This window comes from Spea bombifrons, chromosome 2 (assembly GCF_027358695.1).
Source record: "Spea bombifrons isolate aSpeBom1 chromosome 2, aSpeBom1.2.pri, whole genome shotgun sequence".
NCBI lineage: Eukaryota > Metazoa > Chordata > Amphibia > Anura > Pelobatidae > Spea > Spea bombifrons.
The window spans coordinates 13,896,929-13,921,500 of record NC_071088.1 but is presented as its reverse complement, the minus strand read 5'-3'; the positions used below and the strand labels follow the sequence as shown (position 1 = coordinate 13,921,500).

The window sequence follows — 24,572 nt, the reverse complement described above, 5'->3', positions numbered from 1 at the left end:
TACACAGGTGGATGCAATTTCCTAAGTGTAAAATTGTCTGCAAATTGCTAAAAAGATAGGTTCTAGGGAAATGTACCCAAAGAGCCACGTCTGTTTCATTTATTTCTGCAATTGCGCTTTTTCCATCTTTGCACTTTAGAACCCAATATCTTCTACTTAACAAAACAGTTTTTATTATTCCTAGTTTGCTCTAACAGCTGATGAGTTCCGAAGTTCCTTATTTGAGCTCGTACTTTATTTCCGAGACCTTTAATCTTTTTTATATATATATATATATATATATATACAATTTATGATATATAGAAACAATACTTCATACTTGGCTGTGAAAATAATGTTCTAGGTTTCACGATGAATAGGCATAAAGCAGTTTGCCGTGAGTTGAACATGCATTTCTCCTCAATACAAAATTCACAGCAGGGGGGGCATGAAGTGAATGAATACAGAAAAAGTGAAGGTTTGTAAAAGAAATCCAAGACGGGAAGCTGGAACTACACATTAAAGTAATACGAGTCTTTCTTCCTTTTTAAAGAAATGTATAAAACATCAACAGAGAACAGCTTTAAGCAAAAATATGTTGAGATTAAGGGCTGGGTGATACATGCCTTCAGTGACTGATACTGCTGGAGCCAACTGTGGCGAAGGGATTGATCTTCGAAAGCATTTGCAGGAGACACGCAGGTTCTGTTTTTCTTTTGTACTTGGGTAGATTTTCAGAACTGATGCTAAAGGCTATTTTCATCCGTTAGTTTACAAAGAAAAGTTGGAGTTGGATTTTTGTAACCACTTTTTAAGGAGCCGTACATGCAATAAGGATAGAAAAAGAGGGAACCTCAAAATGAAAAGGGGCAATGTTTCTAATAAGAAAACTGTAGAATAAGCCAAGTTATTTGACAACCCATTTTTTTCTTCACTTTTATAGCCTGGAAGTGGGGATGTTGTGCTGAAGGGTGAATTGTCCATTTTGTGATCATGGTTGAATGGCCAATGCTGCAGGGACTCCTTCTGCAGTAGAGTAATGGTTTATTCACTAAAGCATTAGTTTGCAGTACCGTTGGGGTTTCGACCTGGAAGCTCTCTAGGTTTGACCAAGAGTCTATGAGTGAAGCCCTGCTCCCCTGAGACTCTGCAGCAGCTTCTTATTTCTCTGGGCAGAAGAGAGGTGTTACAAACATAGAAGAGAGCAGATTAGATCCATTTAGCCCATTTTTGTTGACTTTTAACAGTTTGGTCTTGTCATGGATTCAGTATAGCCTTATGTCTATCCTGTACATGGTGACATCACTTAGCCTCTACCCTGGTAGTCTGCTCCACTTATCTTTTAGTAAAGAAAAACTTACATTAAATCAAAGCTTATGGCATCTGGCTTTAGATTATAACCTTCCCACCCACTTTCCCTTCATTAAAGGGTGTCTGTCCGTTGCTAGCCCTACCCCACACATAGTGCGGCCAACATAAGGCAATCATCACTCCTTCCTCAACTCCAGAAGTGGGAGATCTCAGAGAGCCTACCATGGGACGTTCCCAGCTATGCTTTTGAACTTCATCATACATTATAAATGGTCAACTCAAGTGCTAGAGGAGAAGTGTCTATAACCATTGTTAAAACAGTGAGTTGAAACACCTCATATAGTCCCAATGCCCCTCATTGACCCCAGGTATGTGGGGGCTAGTGCAAAGGAACTGACTCTTTTCCTCTCATTCACTGTTCAACGGCAACCCAATGTAAAGGGTATGCGGTGGGCTCCGAATGCCACTATCAGACCCAATGCTTCACCCCTCCTCACTGTCAACTGCTCCCCCTTTACTCATCTTACTTACTTATCATTTGTACTTTGATTTGCAAAAACCACCCCAAAAACATGTATGTAACCACACAATATTATCTTGTTATCTGGATTCTTAGACTGTTGCGTGATATGTTAAAAATTTTACACTGAAAAACTATGAAATACCCTCTCTCTCCATTTGAGTTCCACAACAGGTTTTATAATGGATTTAATATATCACAGAAATTATTAAAACATTGCAATATAGCACAAAAATTGCTGTAATGCATGCAGATACAGAGACGTTCAGCAAGAAACCTATTAAAACAAATAATCACAACACTGTTACTATTGCGAGTATGTTTCACTGAGAGCTTTATTTTTTTACACGGCTCCCAATTCCCTTTTCATTTGTACCCTGATGTTTCTTGAAATTGTAAGAAGGTTTCTTTGCTCTCTGATTTAATGAGCCAGCTGTTGTTTTAAAAATGTTACTTTCTTTTCAGGCAGGTGGCATTTTTTCCCCAGCAATAACCAAATTAAGTCATTTTAAAAATACAAACTGGACAAATGTTTTTTGTTCTAATAGTGCGAGCATATAGAATATAGAATTAAAAAGTAAGTAAATATTGTAATACAGGTATACGCCGCAAGGGCTGGATTGGGGATAAGCAGGCGGCCCTGTCACTTTAAGGCCAGTGGGCACCTAATGGCATCAGCGAGGCCAAGGGCCGAGAGCATGCATGTTAAGTTTTTATGCTCACATAGCATAGAGCCAGGCATATCCAGCCAGTGGCAGCACATTAGATCATGTCTTTAAGTTGTCACCCAGATATTACTTGTAAGAGCCAAACATTTAATTAAACCTGGATTTGGTACCAGGGGCGTACCTAGAGTATTTGGCACCCGGGGCGGATCCTGTATGTGGCCCCCCCCACACAATTTAAAACTACCTGGCCGAAACTGAATATGACCCCCCCACACACCATAAAAAAATCTAACACTTTTATTTAAAGTAAGTAACACACCAAAATAGGACAAAACAATTAAATAACAATATATATATATATATATATATATATATATATATATATATATATATATATATATATATATATATAATTGTTAACAGCAATCACATTCCTATCATGCCCAGGCATACCCAGATTCCAGGGGGCACTCGCAGACTTGGCATGATAGGAGTATGATTGCCCTATCTACCCCTTCTCGCTCCCTTCTGCCCTATCTACCCCTTCTCACTCCCTTCTCCCTATCTCCCCCTCCTAACTATCTACCCTCTCCCTCTTTGAAGTTCACTTACCTTTCAGGAGTCCTGCGGTGGGGGTGCAAGGCCTCTGTCTCCCAGCTCTGCCACTGTATGGAACAGTATAGAGTGATGGGAGTTATGATGTACTTTAGAGCATAATTATATAATGAAAAATACATTGGAAATGGTACAGCATAACACCCATCACTCTCACACACTTACCAATCCACACGCATACCAATCCACAAACACATACCAATCCACACGTATACCAATCCACACACATACACCAATCCACACACATATACTAATCCACACATACCAATCCACACACATACCAATCCACACACATACCAATCCACACACATACACCAATCCACACACATACCAATCCACACATATACTAATCCACACACATATACTAATCCACACACATACCAATCCACACATACCAATCCACACACACATACCAATCCACACATATACCAATCCACACACATACCAATCCACACACATACACCAATCCACACACACACACCAATCCACACACATACACCAATCCACACACATACCAATCCACACACATATACTAATCCACACACATATACCAATCCACACATACATACAAATCCACACATATACTAATCCACACACATACCAATCCACACACATACACCAATCCACACACATGCACCAATCCACACATATACACCAATCCACACACATACCAATCCACACACACATACCAATCCACACACATACACCAATCCACACATATACACCAATCCACACATACACCAATCCACACACATGCCAATCCACACACATGGACCAATCCACACACATGGACCAATCCACACACATACCAATCCACACACATACACCAATCCACACACATACACCAATCCACTCTCACTGTATGCTTTCCTACCTTTCCTCTTTTCTCCTTACAGCTCCTTTTCCTGCTCTTCGCTCCTCTTCTTCTTCAGTTCTTCTGTCTTCTTCCGAGGGCACGGGGTTCAGAGGGCACGGACAGCGGTGGGCGCGGCTTCAGTGTTGTGCGCCGGGATCTGACAACAAACCCCGGCGCACAACAGCTGTTGCCGCGCGGATCGCAAGGGAGTGGTATCGGAGGTCTTTAAAAGACCTCCGGCTCCCTTGAGTGATTTTAAGCCGGGTTCAAGGGAAATCCTTGAACCGGCTTAAAATCACTCAAGGGAGCTGGTGGTCTGTTAAAGACCTCCGATACCGCTCCCTTGCGAGCCTGCTCCTCCAGCGGCGGACATTACTGTCCGTCTCTGGAGGGGTGCCGGCAAGTTGGCACCCCCTGATGAGCGGCACCCGATGCGGACCGCCCCCCCCGCCCCCCGCTAGGTACGCTACTGTTTGGTACTGCATAAAATAGGCAAAAGTAATTATCTTGTGTATTGATTTGCTACTATGAGTAGTAGTATAATGAGCGTTATTCCTGTCTAAAGAAATAGTGCAGATTTTGTAAATGGTGTTACGTCGCTGTTTGCTAGTAGAAAGATCCTTTAGAAGGTATACTAAAGCCAACAATCCAACAATAGATATCATCTAAACAAAATAAGTCATAGGCTTACAAGATCTAGAAGGAGAGCAATTACAGGGACACATTAATTACCAGTAAACGGTATATACTTTGTTGATGGGGAACCTATTGTACTTAGATAGTATGGTTGGCCATATTAAACTATCATGTAATACTCTTAGTAACACCTTTTACCTGAATTAAAAGCCTCCCTCTGAAGGGCTTTCCCCTCAATCTGCCCTTTTACAATTAAAGGAGTAATTACACGTTATTTTGTCTGTTGTCCTTTGCCAAACTTAATCACACAATACTGTGTAAAACTCATTTCAAATCTTGGGTAGAAATTGCTACATTGAAGTATACCAGAAATGTTTTTAAACCTGTCATTTCATCGCTGACTTTGCAGGTCCATGATATACTTTTGACAGCTTGAAACAAAATGAAAACAAAATGGTTTTCACTCCAAGAAATTGTTTAACCCCTTAATGACAAAGCCCTTACATGTACAGGCTCAAATTGCATTGTTTTCCATGGGTTTAGGGACCACCCATTGTCCTTAAGGGGTTAAATGGAATATTTACATCAAACGATTTCAAGTGTTTTTAAAATGTAGACTTTCAAGATTTGCCGTTACGTAAAGGAGATCCTTTAGAACCCAACAATGAATGGCTTTGATATAATGTATAACATGGAAGACTTTGTCCTAATCTGGTTAGAGTAAAAAAAAAAACCCAGAAGACTTGGTAGAAATAGTTGAATTTCTATAGTTTTATTTCCCCAAAACCTCTCCTATATTATTTGTTCTGAACTGGCTTGCCACAGAAGAAATAACTGTAGAAAAGGGTGGCAAGACATGCAATTCAACCTAAACTTTTGTTTATTGAGTCCCAATATGTCTCCATTGTATTTAGATTAATACATGTATCAGTTAGCATTGATTTTGATGGTCTGCTGAAATATTTAATTGGACATTCGTTCAGGTTTAGTATTACTTTACAAATTCCCATTATGTATTATTTAATTTATAATCATATTCCTCGTGTTCTCCTTCCTTTTAATAAAACTACTTTGGATCGTGGTCAATAAATTTTAGCGAAAGTAATCAAAATCACGGTTAGTCATAATATCAGCTCAGATGACAAGAATGCCTGCCAGGAAAGTTAACCTTCTTTTTCCACTGAGATAAATGGACTGGTTCTTCCACAAGATTAGTTGTAGAGGAGAGTGCATTGATAGGGATGGGTGTACTAATCAGTCCAAAAAGTGCTTACGGTTGTTGTTAACAGTTTGTAAATGTCTTCAAGCATCAATTCTATCTATTAACGAATTAATAGTTTATGAAATGAATCACAATTGGATGAGTTTGTTCAATGTAGATATAGATTTTTGGTTGGAGTTGGTTAAAGCTCTTTGCAAGCATGGGATTTCCAACTGCCTTTACTCAGCTGCGCTCTTCAAAGTATCTTCTGAACTCTGCGGTGACCACAGTGGTAAGGACCTCTGATCGCATGAGTTCTTGGGGTCTTGGAGCGAAAGCTTAGTTACATACTGGTTCAACTGCTTGTCTTGTTTCCCTTTTTTAAGTCCCTACAACCTTGGCCACCATTTTGGTAGGCCATCTCCTGGAGCTATTTTGATCTACACAGCAGTAAACAGGGCCCGAAATCTAGATGGCCACACGACACATTGACTACCAGCAAGAAGGACTGAAGGTGGTAAAGAGTTATCAGGCTCTTTGGAAGATGTAGCAGCCGAGCTGTGAATCACAAAGGATGCATATAAAAGTACTTATTAAAGAGTTTAATAGGCATTGATCATTGGCAAGGCTGTTTGGGGCAGCAGACAGCACCTTTAAATATGTTATATTGTGCTTTAATGCCAATGGAAACATAATAGCAATGAAATGTTATTTAGTGATTTCTTCCCTACTGCTTCACTGATTTTACTACAAAGTATTGATATATTCAATATTGTATTACAAATTGTACTTTGGCTTTTTAACCCATTTACCACCAGAGGGTCGCTGAAAGCTTGTTTTTTAATTAGCCTATTTTATAGTCTATTAATGCTGCTACATTAACTTATATATGATATGGCTTCATTGTGTAAACCTAGCTTTTTAATGATCGACAGTCCGATACTTGGCATACAAATGGTTAAATTGGATTATGACTTGTTTAAATCATACAGAAGTCAAAGAGAGTTTCACAAGTTGTGCACAAAGTTTAATTGCGTTAAAGCACTATTTTTCTTAGCTAAAGTAAACATTACCAAGCTGTAAAAACAGGTTGACAGGCCCTGCTACATTTAAAAACTATGTATTGGTAAAGTGATTAAGCTTTCTCAACTAATCTGATTTAGGATAAAGTTACGGGTATTCTAGTCCTATTCTATCACCCAAATTTGATAAAAATCAAATAAAAACCAGAAGTTCTGCACCATCTCAAGTTCCACTGCCAAAGATATCTGTTGACACTGCGAGTTCTGGAAAATATGTATACGGTTTGGATTTAACATCACTCGGCATCCATTTCACTTAACTCCAACATCTATTAACATTTTGGGGTTTTTATTTATATGAATAATTTAGGGAAAGTTAGCCAATAAATTATTATAACTCCACTTATTTCCTGTGTTTTTATGGCTAACATGGTACAAAACTTTTCACCACAGAAATAATTTAGGGAGAGATCAAGGAAGGCCAACTAAAATGGTAAATGGTCTAACAGAACCTATCAGGAAAGACATAAAATCACCTAAAGTGTACGTAAGTAGAGCCGACGGTTGGACGCCTGTGGCCACACACTACGTTTCTCTACTCATGCAGCCTGCGGTCAGACATATTCAGCCTCTGGCTGTACCTTGCAGCACCCAATCTGCTGTTGTAGCGGCAAATTAGGCGAGTTTGGGGAGCGGTTGGCCAGCATTCCACCGGACATTTACCCAGTGTGCCAGATGGCCAGTCTGTGCATGTGAAGAGTGATGGCAGCCATGATAGAAATATTCCACAAATGTCAAGAGGAGCACTGGAACTGGAGAGCATGATTTAACATTAGATAAAAGAATAAGGGGCAACGTAAGAAACTCAACTCTACAGAAGCGGTAGTAGATAACAGAAATAGACCTCCAGTGACATTAATTATATTCAAGAACACTTGGAATGTGCATAAAGTTAACCTTTAAAACTTAATAAGGAAAAAGTCATTTAAAATGGGCAGAAAAGATGGGCCACTTGACTTTTTTTTGTTTTGACTAAGAAATAAGAAGTAGATTAGACTCAACGTTCAAGATACGGGGGAGATTTGCTAGCTTTTTCATCTTCTAATTTCTTGAAAAGAAGAACAGAATAATCAAGTTTTGGTGGGATGCTACAGACAAAGATTAGAGGGTTAAAAGTTCCTATACTTTCTCCACTCCAAGTAGCTGCTTCTGTTTCCCTGGGGCCTCCAGCCCAAGACTAAAGCCTCATTAAGCCCCAGAGTAGAAATGATTTTTAGCTTTATCCTTCTTAGTGGCTTTCTCTGCCGAGAAGTTGTTTTAGTCAACTTTCTTCTTTATTTTCACAATCAAAATGTCAGTGTCCATAAAACATGGGGAGCAGAGGCAAAGCAGTTCTTTTTCAGGGGGAATACAATTCCCATGCAAGAGAGATCATCGTAGATCAGTGTGTTCCCTGCCAAATCATTATAGTATTAATTAACAGTTTCTTTTCAGAGAAACTGCCTTCATTTACCTGATGTCGGAATAAAGCAAGGAGATCAATATCATTTAACTCTTTTCATTACATTTATTTCTAGAGCTCCAGCGGATTCCATAGCACTATTACAATACAGTTTATCAATAACATTAACATACATTAATACGTACTTGTACTGAAGGAGAAGAGGGCTGTGTACTTGTGAGCTTACAATCTATTAGACCAGTATCCAAAAATAGAGTATGCATTTGTAAGTATAAATAATCAACATAATTGGCATAGAAAAAAATCTACCCATGTTTTGTTTCATTTATAAAAGTGGTATGACCCAGTTACTAACCATAAAGCAAGCATGGGCTTTCAGGATTCATCTTTTATGGCATATGTCTTTCTCTTCTGGACCTCAGATGCCAGTTGGTGTTGGGGTAGTATTTTCTAATACTAAACAAAATTTACAAAACATGTACACATTTAGGCATTGTACATGTGATATGTTGCTTGTGTCTATAGCTTTAGGATCAATTGTCTTTAATTGTTGAGAGAAAACCGAATTTCATATGTCTGGAGTTAATAGGCGCTTTAGGCAAATGAGTACCATCAATGAGACCTCGAAAAACCTTGATCACTCTAGACTGACATATTTTAAAAGCAATGCCTAGAATGTATCTCAAAAAAAAAAAAAGAGTTGTGGTTTTCTGCCGGTCCGTAAATGCAGGATGAAATCAAAGAGTTATTTCTCTCAAGGAAGACGTGACATATGATCTGCAGCTAAACTCTTAAATTTGCTTTATTGGCGTGCTGCTTACTGTGGGATTGCTGGTTACGTTACATACGTCTAGAAAAATGTAGGATTTTCTCCTAGTAACAGTCAAAAAAACCACAAGGTTTTCAACAAAAAAAAAGGCTACTCCCTTTTTGCAAAAGTAATGTATTTAAAATGGGAAAGGGTCTAAAAAAACAAGATCTTGCAATTATGTTATCTAACAAGAAAGTGTATTTTAGGTTCAGCTCCATGGAATTCTTGCGAGGATCACAATGGATGTAGTGTTTGTAGAATTGGATTACTTGGCGATAAAAATAAATTAAAAGAGACTAATCAGCTAAGCTTCGTACTGTGCTTTAGGAAAATGTTACATTGTGACTCATTTCTTTTCATTTTAATCTTTACAGTATTTTACCATTTAGTTTGATTTCTGTGTCTTGGCATCATTTAAGGTTCCTATTGCTTTTCTTACTTACTTACCACCCCACTGTCCTCTATCCTGTTCCATTTCCATCCCCTATATATATATATATATATATATATGTGTCTACTCATTGTCTTGTCAACTCTCCCAAAGCCATATTTTGCTAACTCTGGACCTACCTGCTTCCATTCTATACACATCTTCTTCTCTTCTTACCATGTATCATCTACATTGCACCCTATCTTAACCCTCTACCCATCCTATTATTATACATTTTTCTTGACCCTCTCTTAACAGCGGTTTAATGGCTCATTGAATTTGGAGTGAGAACAGAATTATGTTAGCTTAAGCGGATACAGTTAATCAGTGGCGGAACTACCGGGGTCGCAGGGGTCGCGACTGCGATCGGGCCCTGGAGTTCTGCCAGTCAGGGGGGCCCAAGGGGTGCCGAGCGGTTGCTGAAAACGACCGCTCGGCAACTCTTGGGCCCCCCAGAAATCCAGGATGCCTCCGCTCCCCGCCGCTGCCGCCGCCGCCTGCCTCAGCACTGCCTAGAGTGCAGTGAGCGTGAAGCGTGAAGCGCCGGCACCCGAGACAAACGCCTCATGCTCCCAACACAGGAGTTGACGGTAAGTGACCCACAAAGGGGGGGTAGGTAGGGAGTGGGTAGATCGTGAGAAGAGGGGGTAGGGAAGGAGAGGGTAGATCGTGAGAAGGGGGGGTAGGGAGGGAGAGGGTAGATCGTGAGAAGGGGGGGTAGGGAGGGAGAGGGTAGATCGTGAGAAGGGGGGTTAGGGAGGGAGAGGGGAGATCGTGAGAAAGGGATAGATGGGTTGGGGGTGGGGACGGCCCTTAACAGATTCTCGCACCGGGGCCCTGAGGTTTCTAGTTACGCCCCTGCAGTTAATTAATAGACAGTTCACAAACACTTTGCCAGCTATATGTCTTTGTAGATTTATTTAATTGACTGAGATAATACCAGAATGTTCAAAAATAAATAATATATATATTCGCTAAAATATTGTGCTTTATTAGAGCTGCCTTTGTTTTAAAACAAAAAAAGAATTCCCAAAATTATCTTTATGGATAATTAAATGAAAAATAAATAATAAGAATAAAAAATAAGTTGGTCCTGGTCTGTATTCAGCCATTGGGAACAAGATTAGAGTGTAACAATTTACTATAATTTGCGACGAATCGGTAATGGTTTAGTGTTAATGTTTCATGATTAGTTTCTAGTTTTTGACGCGCCTTCTGTCGAACCAGCATGTCACAGAATCCATATAGCCGTATAGAGGCTACATGGGATTAGAATATCCGCTCTGGGTTAATACCCGCTACAGAGATGACATTTTTAGAAATAATAGATAAATATCAGGTAAAGAAATATATTGCTCTGAATTATCACCAATATAAATATATCTGTAGCTGAGGGTCATTTAGTGCTCTTTCAATGTTGCATTTGTTTATACGCTGCAGACCTTATTGATTTTATGAATGACCTCCTAATGGATATAAATGGTGTGTTTCAGATGTGATAGCTAAAATATCTCTTCATTAAATTTGAAGTATGGTGGGTAATCGTATGGAAAATTAAGTGTATAGCATATCTAGCAATCTCCAAGCAGCGGGGGGGTGAGGGGGGGGGGGAATCACAGAAAGTCCGGAAAATTACAAAGTGATTAAAAAGATGTTTTCATCAATTCTGTGTCCCCCCCCCAAAAAAAAATGTATAATTTTCTCTAGAGAGAGAGAAAGAGAGTGTGCTGGAGTTCATTTTAACTAAATATGGGTTTAATGACATTATAACCTCCTGTTAGTATGTCATCAGAAGGCCATTAGCAGAGCTCAAGGGGTGAATTGATTAGTCTTTTAGGGGTATCGGCACTTAAGACTTCATACTTCCAACAGCGTCTCAGAAGTGACACGGGTAACATATAGGGAATATGCATTGACATGTCAGCAGGCATATGTTCTGTGCTCTCTAACCAGGGAAAAGTCTTTTGGCCTTGAGTCAACTCTAAAGTACGGTATTATTACAGTGATTTAATTTGTGTATTATGTTTAATAATGATGTGCTATTATTTTATATAAATGGATTATTATATATTCCCATTAAAATCTTTAGTTTAACAAGTACTCAAATACAATACACATTTATCTTAGAAATACGTTTTCTGGAACACGTTGAGTAGAATTTACGTCATTTTGTACTTTTGTTCCATTCACGCCTCCTCTCTGTGTCCTAAAAATGGAAAAAGTGAATATTGTAGGGATGGGCTAAGCTGGGCAGGGGCAGGATTATGGGTGCTTGGAGGCAGCAATGTATTCTGACCGAGGCCAGCTCTTGGTTTGCCCTGCCGGACCATTTAAACCAAGGAAGACTATGTCAAGCTGGCACAGCATCCATAGACTGCATTAAAGCAGTGGGGTATGACTTCACATACTGGTGTTCCGAAGGGAGAGGGTGGCTGGGCGTGCTGCTCTTGGTGGATATAGGCATATGGCAGCCACTGCTTGGTGGCCACATGTCTCTCCACTTAAGAGTGACATCAATGTTATTCGACCCCTTGCTTATAGCAGCTGTGTATTCTGGGTGGCAGGTCCGGTGGGCAGCATACCCTCTGCAGCATAATTGGGGCAGATCGCTCTGCTGGACAATCAGGGTCCCTAGTGTGCCGCTTCTCCATGGGCCAGTTGGGGCAATCAGTAAAACCGACTTCTTATGGTACAAACTAAAAAGAATTTATTTTTAATACACGTCCCTGATAATATCTTCTTTTCCTAGATAATAGTAATAAAAAATGGAATTTGATTCACGCTGGAAATCATATTACTGTTATTGCAAGAAAAAAAAACAATTAAATTATAAATTATTTAGTTAAATTGATTTGGATTAGTTTTAAAATAAAGGTCTACATGATTCTCTTTTGTTTAATTTAGTTTTAAACTGGGGCTTATTTGATGAAATAAAAAAACATAATACTAGGCTATATAAAAATGTGTTTATATTGCAATATTTTATTAGATAAGTAGATAGGTAATCCCAGTTACTACCAGGATTAGGAAAGCAAATACATCTAAACCGAACTCTATATATAGCATGAAAGTGACTGTGACCTCTATATTTTAACAGCTGGACTAAGGTTTACCCCGAACTTTCTCGTACTACTTAACATGTATCGGCTAATATTAAAATAAACATTGTAGGGGCAGTGACATGACTTTGCATTGTCCATATAAACAGGACTCTCCTTGTTGAGAATTAGAGAACTTCCACTTATTAGCCACGCAACCCCTTTTGGAAGAAATTAATAAAATTTGGCAATTTTCCGCTAACCTGAGGTTTGTTTTTTGTCCATAATGTGGCATTTCCAACTTTCCAGTCTTTAAACAAAGTCCTTCATAGAGCCGTGCTTAATTCAGTTAGACAAAATAACAAAATACTATGCAAAGATATAGGCCTCTATTTATAAAAAAAAAGGTGAAAACATTGCATGCTTAATTAAAACATTTGTTGTTTTAAGTCACCTGCCTCTCTCATGTTTACAAAAGTTTCACTGAACTCTTTTTGTTGCGTGACTTTGCATGTGAATTGGTATTTCTTGGAGGGGGAATTTAGGAATACTACATAAATATAATATATAATAAATATATTTAAACTTTATTTTTGTAATGGGTTACATTAAGGGAATTCTTAATTACATGGACTGGGTTCCTGAACACAGTATTTGGTATTCAGAAAATTTTAACAAAAAAACATTGCTCTTCCCTATCCACCACACCGATATATATTAGACTTCAGATTTGTATGAATTTCAATTTTAATGATTAATTAAATTTGTCAATTTCGTTAATTCATATCAATGTCCAAAAACAAGGAGAACCCCCACCGAAATAACGAAAATGAGGCAGAGAGCTCCGAATTTTCATTGCATTTTGTTGCTTTTTGTTCACGTTCTCTCATGCTCACACTCATGCTCTCTCTACTCTCTCACACATTTTCTTTTCTCTCAATGTATCCCTACCTTCCCCGCCGACCAGAACAAAATGTGTTGTCTGAAAACAAATTAACCAAAAACAAAACAAAAATTGTATTCAAATGTTTTCGGTCCATTCGCACAAGTCTGATAGATAGATATTTGAAACAACGTTTTACAATGAATAATTAAGATGTAATATGGCTCAACTCAAATCATATGCAACTCCTTTTCCCGCTAATGTGAAGAAATTCAGATTTTATAGAAATCTATATTACTATGTGTGCAAGTACTAATGAGAAACATCTGCAGCCATTGCGTGCACTACAGAACCGGTACGATGACAGCATGTTGGTCGGAATAACTAATTCTGCTTTTGTGTATACTATTTAAATATAGATTATATTTTGAATTCAGACATTGTAATAGCATCTGCTTACCGTAGAGTGCTTACATATGGATTTAAACTAGGCATTCTGGAGAGTGCTCAAACAAGGTGTAAAGTAGGATAACAATGAAGTAACCTTCACAGTCTGACAAAGCAATATTAAATGGACCCTCCAGCCATGGACACTCCAGCCATCATAGGCACCCCTGTGCCCTTCAGTTGACTATTATGGTTGTATCTGCTAACATAGCAGCAGTTCCATGACCATGCTCAAGCTGACCAAAATCCATATTAACCATCTTTAAGATGGTCAACAATTTCCTATGTAGGTAGATGTAAGTATGAGCAGGAGAAGACCATTCCAAGCTTTGTGATGGACTTCATGGACTTCCACGAGCTTTTCTCACCGACACCTTGATATCAGGTTCTAAACCAGGATATACTGTATATATCATATTATTTTTAAAATTCTAAATCCTCATGGGTTTTTGAAATTCTCAATAAAATTTGTTTAATTCTCTGCCGAGGCTTCAATATTATCCCAGTCAGATTGAACCCATTTTAATATAAAATATATGAAATGGAAGCATTGCCGCTGTATTTGTGAGACTGATGTATTGAATTTCCACACAGGGACACAAAGGGGAGAATAAAAAAAAAATCTAGTGCCGGTGTTAAAAGAGATTTACTTTTTTTTGTATAAAGCAATAAGAAAATGAATATTTTAAAGGCCCAGAGGAGTTGCCTTTTGTTTGCGTGTCAGTCCCGGCCCCTGCTAGGATATGTATTCAGGAGAAATATCAATGGCATACAGTACACTTCACGGAGTTCGTGTCAGCTTTGTGCAGGGGTGAATGCGATGTGGTGGGGAAGTTGATTGTATTTTAAAACCTTGACCTTGTATGCAGTGTTCTATTACAAGCAAACAAACCAAGAAACGTATTCAAGTCTCCTAACCCTTATACACTCGCTTCTGCTCTGCTGAAACTACTCTATATCTATATAAAAACATATTCTGAATGTAAACATGCATGCGATAGGCATATAGCTCCTTAAGAGGCCAAACACTGATTAAACAGTTTCTTGGAGTATGATAAACATTTATAATATAGATTCGATTTTTTTTTTACCACCAATTTGAATTGAGAAATTGGTTACACAAAAGGGTTAAACAAAATCTTTAAACCCACAGAGTGAAATTATAGTCGTTTATGTTCAAGCTTTTTATGATTTGTATTTTTAAAGGTTTCCTGGGGATCTTGTAGATGTGGCCTTTCTGCTTCAGTGGACGTGGATGTGTTGAAACCAGAGCCTGCTCGTCATATTTTTTAACCTTGAGTCCTTTATGGTGGAACATAATAAGCGCAGCTTGTGTTTCACCAAAGGGGGACTGACGTTAGCCTTCCGGGTGAAACATAATGCGCCATTTTTTGCTTTTTTTTTTTTTTTTTTTAAAGACAAGAGTGGTGGGCATGGTCAACCCACATTCATGCATGGCTTTCGTATGCATGACTAAATAGGCAGTGCTGCCTCATGACAAAAACATTTTCTATGGTCACCTTTAACTGTTTTTTAATATACGGTTGCTCCTCTATATATTATTAATTTGAGCAAAATTAATATTTCATAATGTACCTGTATACATGAGCTTGAAAATACCAAGTGGAATAGGATGAGCAGCTAGGGGGATCCTCTGATCTGTCCTGACCGACATAGGTAGCTGTAAAATATCTGAATCTGAACGCTACAAGGTGACTCTTCCTGAAAAACAGGCAGATGGCCGCATCTCCCACTGCTTGCGCCAACCAACCCATTCCTGACACTGGCCGGCCCTTCCCCACCTCTTGGCCTGACATAAGTGTCCTGACTTGGACACGTGACATGTTGGACGTTGTGCTTTTATTCATTGTACAGAGTATGTAAGATGTTGCCGGGAAGATAAAAGAAAGAAATACATTTCAGGCTTCTTTTGCAACACAAATGTTTCCCGCACCAGAATCGGTCGGAAAGTAAAGTAATAAAACAGCAGGCTTTGCATTTAAAGAAGCGCGCGGCATGTGGATCACACAGAAACGTTTTGTGGCTAATCTTCACTGTCCGTTTAATATAATGTGTTTTTGCTGTTCTCAGCACCTCTGCCTCACCGCTATATTTTGACTCCGGTTATTTATTTCATCTTAACCTCGCCTTCGTGTACCATCAAACAAATTCACCAAAACCACTATGTCTCAGTCCTTAATCCAGCTCTAGTGAAATGAAATTCAATATCAGTGAGTTTTAAAGCAGTGTTACAGCTGACCATTTCTAAACCTGAGATATGCAGCTGCAGTGATCATACAGACCTTATCGTGTTAATGAGCACACAGTCCACCCCTACCGTCTTGGTTATGGACAACATGGCTATCTAGCCTTACAAATGGCATTCAGACAGACTGCTTTACTCTTTACTACGGGCTTCATAGGAGATTTACACATTATAAAGGGCCAAACCCAGCGAGCTTCTGCTTCACGAGGAGCTTGGTTTGTCCCATTTATTAAATCTGGTAAAGGGTTCTTGTAAATGAGGACCAGGTCAGTTTCACCAGAGGAGAAGATCACTCTAGAGCAAGTCAGTGAGATACAATCCCAACTCAAGCTCTACTGGAAACTCCTTCATGTGGAAGGAGGGTCCTACAATATTTACTTCCATGTTCGGCGCAGACATCAATATGGAAGTTTTTCAGGGCATTCTTTAAATTCTTAATGGTCAGCCTAGTTGACCAGGTATGATGCATAGTTGATGTAGTAAAGCAGATATAGTTGTATTTGTCTCAGAGAACATGGAATCTTTACTTACCATTTAGATTCCATCTGAAGAAAGGAGCCCTGAGGTTGTGAAAGGTTATCTTGGCCCAATAAAAAGTGTATTCTTCAACCAATCAGACATGGAAGCTCCATGTGAAAAATTAAGAAGAGAACCATGATAAATGTTTGCCCCAAGATAAGAAAATAAACAACTATTTCATTTGGTTTCTTGAGCGAGGAGAAAATTAAAAATGTTGGCAAATCTATGATATCTGAAACTATGATTCATGCCAGCTATTATTTTATTACCATTTTTTCTTGGTTATTCTCATAAATGGACCCTTTGGATGCGCTCATACAGACCTATAGCACCAATGGTTATATGAGACACAATGGTATATGTTATATTTAAATATTCTTGACCTCTTTTCTTTTTTACATTATGTTTCCTTCTCTTTACGTTCTGAATTTAATTAAGTTACGGTGGAATAAAATGGAAGCAAAGATAGTGTCAAATTGCAGCGCTACTGTTAAAAAAATCAGCTTCCAGACTAAAGGAGAAGGTAGATAAATCAGAAATTATTCCAGCGTTAATCTTTTTATTGCTAAAGGGTCTGTAAATCCATTTAATTTTGAAATTGCTAGACATATGGAATATCTCATTTCTCAGCACAGAACTGACATACATGTAAAATATTTCTAACTTTCTAACAATAGTTGTTCAAAATGCATACCCTCTTTAAGAAGTTGGACCAGCCCTGCTTGAAGAAATCTGATCTGCATGTATTTGGACCAGTCTTGGGGACAATTAACCCCCTACTACTACTTCCCTAGCAATACTAGGATTTTTTCCTTTATACAATTTAAATTAAAAATAAGAGCCAACATAAAGAAGCATAGTCATTTTTTCATGACTTCTCTTGTCAGTTTGTAGGTATGTTCTCAGTCTTTGGCAAATATAACATCAAAAATGCAATACACACATAACCACTAATTATCCTTAAAGTGCATCAGAAACTTGGCAAGTTTTCAATTCAGATAAGGATTGTTTTTTGGAAATGCCCAAAAATGCATGAGAGACAAGGCTCGCAACACGGAAATGTGGCCATATCCTCTTCTCCTACATTCACATAAACAAATTGTCCTCTGATATCTTTCCATATATCGTGTCAACTTATCCTGTGGCCTTGTCCAGATCCTATCTTGCAGCTGGTGAGTTATCATATATTTTGTTAATGACAAACAATTTGTCACTGTGAATCAATCAATAAATAAATTTAAAATCAAGAAGGTCCTGATTACCAAAACAAATGAAATGATTAATCAATATCCGACAAACATCCAGGGTCAAAAGCCACAATGGAGGTGAAAAGGCTCTGACCTGCAACCAAACTTTATTTACAAAACTAAAATGTGTAGCTGTTAAAGGACAAAGTAAGGTTTATATATTAATAGAAGGTAGGTGCCATGTGAAGAGCCCATCTTTATAAACGTATCACCATGTTGCATTTGGGACCATCGTAGCATTCACCAAAAACATTAAAACAGAAACTGTCTGCTGCCGAGTACGGAGATGATGGGCGAGGAGCTGGGCGATGATGAAAGAAGGGCACTGGGAACAAATATGGTGAGAAGCAGTGGTACAGGGACTTATATACATTCCCTTGCGATTCCACATACAGCCACCAGGGTGTCAAGAGTAGCAAGGACTTTATACAGCATCTACGTTTTAATGCATGTCCGTTCTGTAAATGGGTATTGGACTCAATAAAGCACAGGGTGTGTTGCCAGTCACAGTCAGATATGTTTTGGCTTCTCTATTACTGGACTACTTCCCTCCCCCCCCCCCCCCAGCTCAGTTATGCTAGCCTGCTCTTGTTATTTGTATATTGCCCAGCCAACAGTATGACAATACACTTGGTTTAGAAATGAACATGGTTTGAGAAATGAAAGCAGGAAAAAATGGGCAGGCTAGGTGGACCAAATGGTTATCTGTTGTCAAATTGTTACTTGCCAACCCCAGGTCTAGCACCCAACCCACATGCAGATCTTTGCTTTAGCCCAATTTTCACATCTGGAATATTCACATCTGTACTGAAAATGTTCTAATTTTTAAGAAACTTCTAGCAAGACGTATATAAAAATATTATATATTTTTAGTATATTTTGTTTTTGGCATATAAACTCGCCCTCTTCTACCCACCATATCACACATTAGTTTCTCACTTGCTGTCTATTAACATGCCTTTAGCTTGGTAAGTTCAGGATCAGAGCTGATTACCTGTGTAGCCATCGAGCCCCATGTGGTGTCTGGTGCTGCCACTCCAAGATTCTGCCCATTTTTGCCCCCTTTTACAGCTACTGTGTGTTATCTTTGCCCCCGCAGGTCTGACCATGCCTCCGTCTACTTCATTCCTCTTGGGGAGATCTTCTGGGAATCAGGTTCCTAGGAATCCCAATTAACCAAGCTGCTTATAGTTTCCTTGGTATGATTAGCCCTGACCTTTCCCCAGTTTTTATTCACATGAATAGGAAAGATTTTGCACAAACGCACCTTGGAAATCCCAAAGGATGATTATCTACCTGTCCAACCTGGGCATTAACCATGCCAGTAAGCCTAATGTAATGGAAGCACTACTATTGAGAATATTTAGGCTCAAACAAGACCTTTACCAACACAACGTTTTCTGATTGTATTTATCATTATAGCAAAGGTTCCCAGTGACCTCCTGTCCTGCGGCACTCATAGTACCTGTAGTACAAGCTGTGTCCAACATAGAGTCAAAGGTTGCATCTGTAGCATGATGTATGTTACATGTCTGTAGCATGGTGTATTTTCCATGTCAGCAGCTGCAGGCCGATCCTGCATACTACATACACTAATACCATCCCTCTTAGCTGGAAAAATATACACTTTCTGAGACATACCTACATTTTGTCCTATGGATAATATATCTGTTGGGGAAAACAATAGTCCTCTGCCATTTCATTTTATTTATATATATATATATATATATATATATATATATATATATAAATATAATATAATTACATACAGTGTCGAAAAATCTCAGAATCTGATCATTCACTTTTGGAAACAGGGCAGGAGTGAACAAAAAATCTCAATACACACACAAAATCCTAAAATGCCAGGTAATATATTGGGTATTTCCTAACATTTTGTATACTACATTCTGGTTTTACTGGCGTATTATGGCATGATAGAATGATGAAATGAATCTGAATGTGTATGTCGTTTATGCTTTTTTTAAATACATACATTATATATATATATATATATATATATATATATATATATATATATATATATATATATATATATATATATATATATATAATGTGTGTGTGCATATATACTGTGTATATAGAAACACATCCACTTGTGTAGTATTCATGGATATCACACTGGACACTAGATGGCAGCAGTGAGCCTGCTGATAGAACGCTCAGAGTTACATGTCTTATAAACAACAAAAGAAGCGCTTTGTAGGCGGCTCCTTTAAGCGAGTTGCTGCTAAGCTGCATGCATCGCCTGCTTAGAATGAAATGGGGATCTGCTCCGAGCAGAGCAGGAGACAACAGGGATAACCGGGGACCTCCAAACTTCCCAGGCAGGAAAGGATCTAAGTAACCCATCCACCCAAGGAGGAGAAGCTCAGGACGACTTGCAGGATCTTTTATTCACATCAGCAGCTCCTGGGTTGCTTTTGAAAGCAGATTGTTTTGCAGAAGGTTGTAAGAAGTTGCTGCGCTTCCTTTACTGCCCACTCCAGAAGCAGGGATCATTTTGGTGACCTCATAGACTTGAAGTGGAGACCTGATAGCCTGGATATCCCAATGCCTTGGCAGACAAAGGGTGGCTACTAAAAATCTGCCCCAGGAGTGCCTCTGCTAATAGTATTTCTCAGTGATTCCACTAAAAAAACACATCAGCCCAACTTCTGTGATTGATGAGAACTTCAGTTCCAGAAGAAAAAAGTTAGGCTTTATCTGTGATCTGCATTGGATGGGTCTACTTTTGTACAACTTGAGAGTTTTCTTTTTTCTTTGGAGTGCTTGATGGTGCCAAGAAGAAGTTGAGATCTGCTTTCCTCCAAAGCCTACAGGGATTTAAACATCTCAGGAGTAGTGTGGACTTGAGCTTGAGACCTGGCTGCTGAGGGACACACATAGAGCTCTGGTCTACTCCATCTCCATCCTCTGGACTGGAATTTAAACCCTCGCTTATATTAAGATAGCTGTGGATTTACAATTCTCCAAGAAGGGATTTTTTGTTCTTTTTTGGGGGGTTGCATTTGTTAAAGATTTCTGTGGCATGAGATTAATCCCTGGCTCCAATTGAAGACAATGATTGGGGAGTTTGCTCACTTTTGTCTGCTCTTTGGAATGGTATGCATCTCATCAGGTAAGTGAAGTGTTAATACCTTGCTTCATTGTAGCCATCTAATATCCTGAAAAAATTATACTGAATTACAAGAAAAAACATAAACTTAGTTTAAACATTTTCTGTTTTTCCTACTTGTGTAACTATATAATAAATAATGCAAAGCCACACATAAATACAGAGCATGGAAAGGATACATTTTGGTTGACCAGGACCTTTTTGGATGCTGGACAACCTCTTGGAGATCACATGTACCAGTTATTATTCCACATTTAACCTCCCGAGATCTTCTACAGTAGTCACTAAACTTATTGGCACACTTAGGAGACATCAATCTTTAATATTTGGCAATAAATGGGATGCTGTGGCCCCCAGATGTGTATGTGAGTCTAGATGAAGGTGCTTTCTACACCTATCATCTTCCCTGGGGCATTGATGCTGGTGTCATAATCCCATAATCAGCTGTAATTACCTACTTAATATACTGGGTAGAAGTAATGAGAATTTACTCCACTCTTACATTAAATGTGACAAAGGCCACCTTAGTGATCTTTTGCAGGTGACAGCACCTTGAGAACTTTTCAAATCCAGAAGACAAGGAACCCAACCCAGAAGTGTCTTCAAACCCAAATTTGTTAAATACATTGGAAAAAGGAGACTGGGTGGACTGAAATTTTTCTGGCTTGAGGTCAAATGAGCTTTTTCTTCTTGCAGATGTTTAAAATTAGTCTGATTATTACAGTAGATCAGGTTCGGTCTCAAGAAGCTGTTGCCTCCCCTCCTGATCTAGCAGCTCTTGAATAAGAAGAACATAAGTTCTTTGGAGACTTGTTAGAAAACAAAGTTGCATTGACAACCTGGATACATCTCTTTGTCATTCCAGCTGGGACAGGGCTTAAAGCAACAGGTCATTTTTCTTACTGTTTGATGTAGCCTAAGGTTGTAATTATAGCACATCATAAGAGGCCAACAGGAACCCATCCCCCACTTTAAAAGATGATACTTGCTGTAGGGGGAAAAAAGCAAATAAAAAAACCTAATGGTAATCCTATAAATCTGTACAGATAAGAATATGGTACCCCCTGGTTGAATTGTGATTAGGTAAAGAAAATACATTCTGTAAGGCTTAGCCTTAAGTATTTAGCTGGGTCATTATCATGGAACACATTTTATTCACTTGTGTTTCAGCCTTAGAAGGTTTAAATGGCAACAGGGTTCCTTAGAGTATGGCAGTGATATCAGTGCCTTCTTTTTAACACTATAGAGTTTGTGTCTCTATGGGATGGGATGGACATTTACAAGCCCTGGCACTTGAAAGAGCATAGTTAAATTTATTATACATCTATATCTAAATATATACATCTATATCTAAATAGTAAAATACTAAATATAAAAAAACATTTTTTTATAAATATATATGTATGGGTCAATATATATATATATATATATATATATATATATATATATATATATATATATATATATAGTGACCAGGGCTCCGTACCCATATGTTTTAATGCAATTTAATGAAATTATCATTTTTAATTGTTTTTCGCCGTCCACTATTGTAACTGCGCTACAGAATCTGCTGCCGCTATATAAATAAATGTAATATAGTGTACAAACATATGTGTAATCAGGTAACATTTCCCAGCACACGTTAACTAATGTGCGTTTACCCCCATGGGTGTGTGTGTGTATGCATGTTCATGTCAACTATGCATTACTCTAAATCAGAATAGTTCCCTTTTTTCTGTAATTCAAGAATAAAATTAGCAAACATGTAAATAAGTAACCCTTTTTAAACTTGTTTTTACTTTTTCCTTTTGTTTCCTTGCTAATTTATTGCACCGGATTAGCCTTAAAAGAGTTTGGTCACCCTCTGTGCCATAGTTTATTTGCATGTTTAAAGACAATTGTCAGGATGATCTATGGAGGAAGAAGAGATTACAGGAGAGATAGAATACTCGAGTGGCCATTAGTTACTATTTGAGGTTGGGTTACTGGTTGATGAATGTTATCAAAACTCCAAGGGCTAAAGATAACAGTCTAGGTTTACAATGCATTGTGACCACCTAAAATGCAATGGACTCAGCTCCAGCCATTAGTTACCGATTGACCATTGGTATCAAGAAATATTCTCACTGTAACTGAGTTGTTAAAGCATATCCCTTTGTCATGTGTATAGGAAACAATTCGCAGAGTTATAAGATTAAAGGATAAAAGGGGTAATAGTGGTGTAAAGCGTGCATGCGTGTTTAGCCATAAATATTTGTTCACTAGATACTGGGCCAAAACACTGCATTTGTCTTTCAAGCAAATCCCATGCAATAGGAGAAGGGCAAATAGCACACTAAGTACCAAAGTTTTGCTGGGCCACGTAAGGGACAGGCTTCTCTTTGCCAAGTTTGGCTGAATGTGATGAGAGCGCTCCTGCCATCCTTGGCTCTTTGATCCCCGCTTGCTAAATATACATTTGTATCCCTCTGGTTCTAATGCCAGTCATATGGAGCATCAGAGGTTTAGATCCAAAGTAAGGAGGTTTTACTTTACAGAGAGGGTGGTAGATAAATGGAACAGCCTCCTATCAGAAGTGGTAGCGGTTAATACAGTGAGGGAATTTAAACTTGCATGGGACAGGCATAAAGCTATCCTGAATTTGAGACGAGGACTGATTAAGGTCCACATTGAAAAAGAACGGGCAGAATATACTGGCCAAATGGCTGTCAAGTTCTGCGTTTCCATGTTTCTGTCAGCTGGTTGTACATAATCTAATACACAGGATCTTGTCCAAGGATATGCTGGCTGTGTATGATGAGAGCCGTAGTCCTCAGCTTCTAGGCTTCTTGAGGCTGTCTATCCCTGGTCCTCTGACCCTCAAGGGCTTAATGTACATTTGCGCTGTTTATTTCCTACTCTCAATGCCATGCAATTATATGCTGCGTTGAAGGACACATTAGAAAAACATTTTCCTTTTGCAAATGAAATTGTTGCATAGTGCGAGATAATTACATGATTTTGCTATTTACATGACGAAAAGTCATGATTTTATTAAAGACACGGAGGCGAGTATTGCTTAACTCTTTCTTTACTGGATAGAAATAGCAGCAAGAAAAAATGAATAAAGGTACAAAAGAAAAACATCTATAGGATAACATGTGACCCCAACAACCAATCCAACAGCAGACTGTCTCATAATGCCAAACTCCTCCTCCAAAACTTCCTCTTTCTTAGCTGGCGAACGTGAAGAAAAACTTGGAACCAGTAGTCAAACACGAACGTCAGGGTCCCGAAATCCACATCTGGGAGAAACGTAGAACGAAGAAACCTCCTGGAATCCCTTTAGGCTGCAGAAGAAACAAGAAATAGTAGGGGATTCCCCGGTTAGTACCAGCGGACCAAACAGAATGATACGGCATAGGCAACAAGTAGACTGTTAAACTGGCAATGAAAATACAGAACATCATTCACAATCAAAGATGTAATGAAAAGAGAAAAAATAGATTGATCATAGAAGTATGCACCCAACACTTACCCATACCA

General features: G+C 38.6%; 1 protein-coding gene and 1 long non-coding RNA gene across 2 annotated transcripts in view; both read left to right on the top strand.

Annotated features, from left to right (window-relative positions):
• ROBO1 (roundabout guidance receptor 1) overlaps positions 1 to 24,572 on the top strand; it is a 383,921-nt gene that overhangs the window by 190,194 nt on the left and 169,155 nt on the right. The window lies entirely within an intron of this gene.
• LOC128474533 (uncharacterized) lies at positions 9,805 to 10,537 on the top strand. The gene is made up of 2 exons (XR_008346359.1): positions 9,805 to 9,838; positions 10,376 to 10,537. It is a non-coding gene; the product is annotated as an uncharacterized LOC128474533 (long non-coding RNA).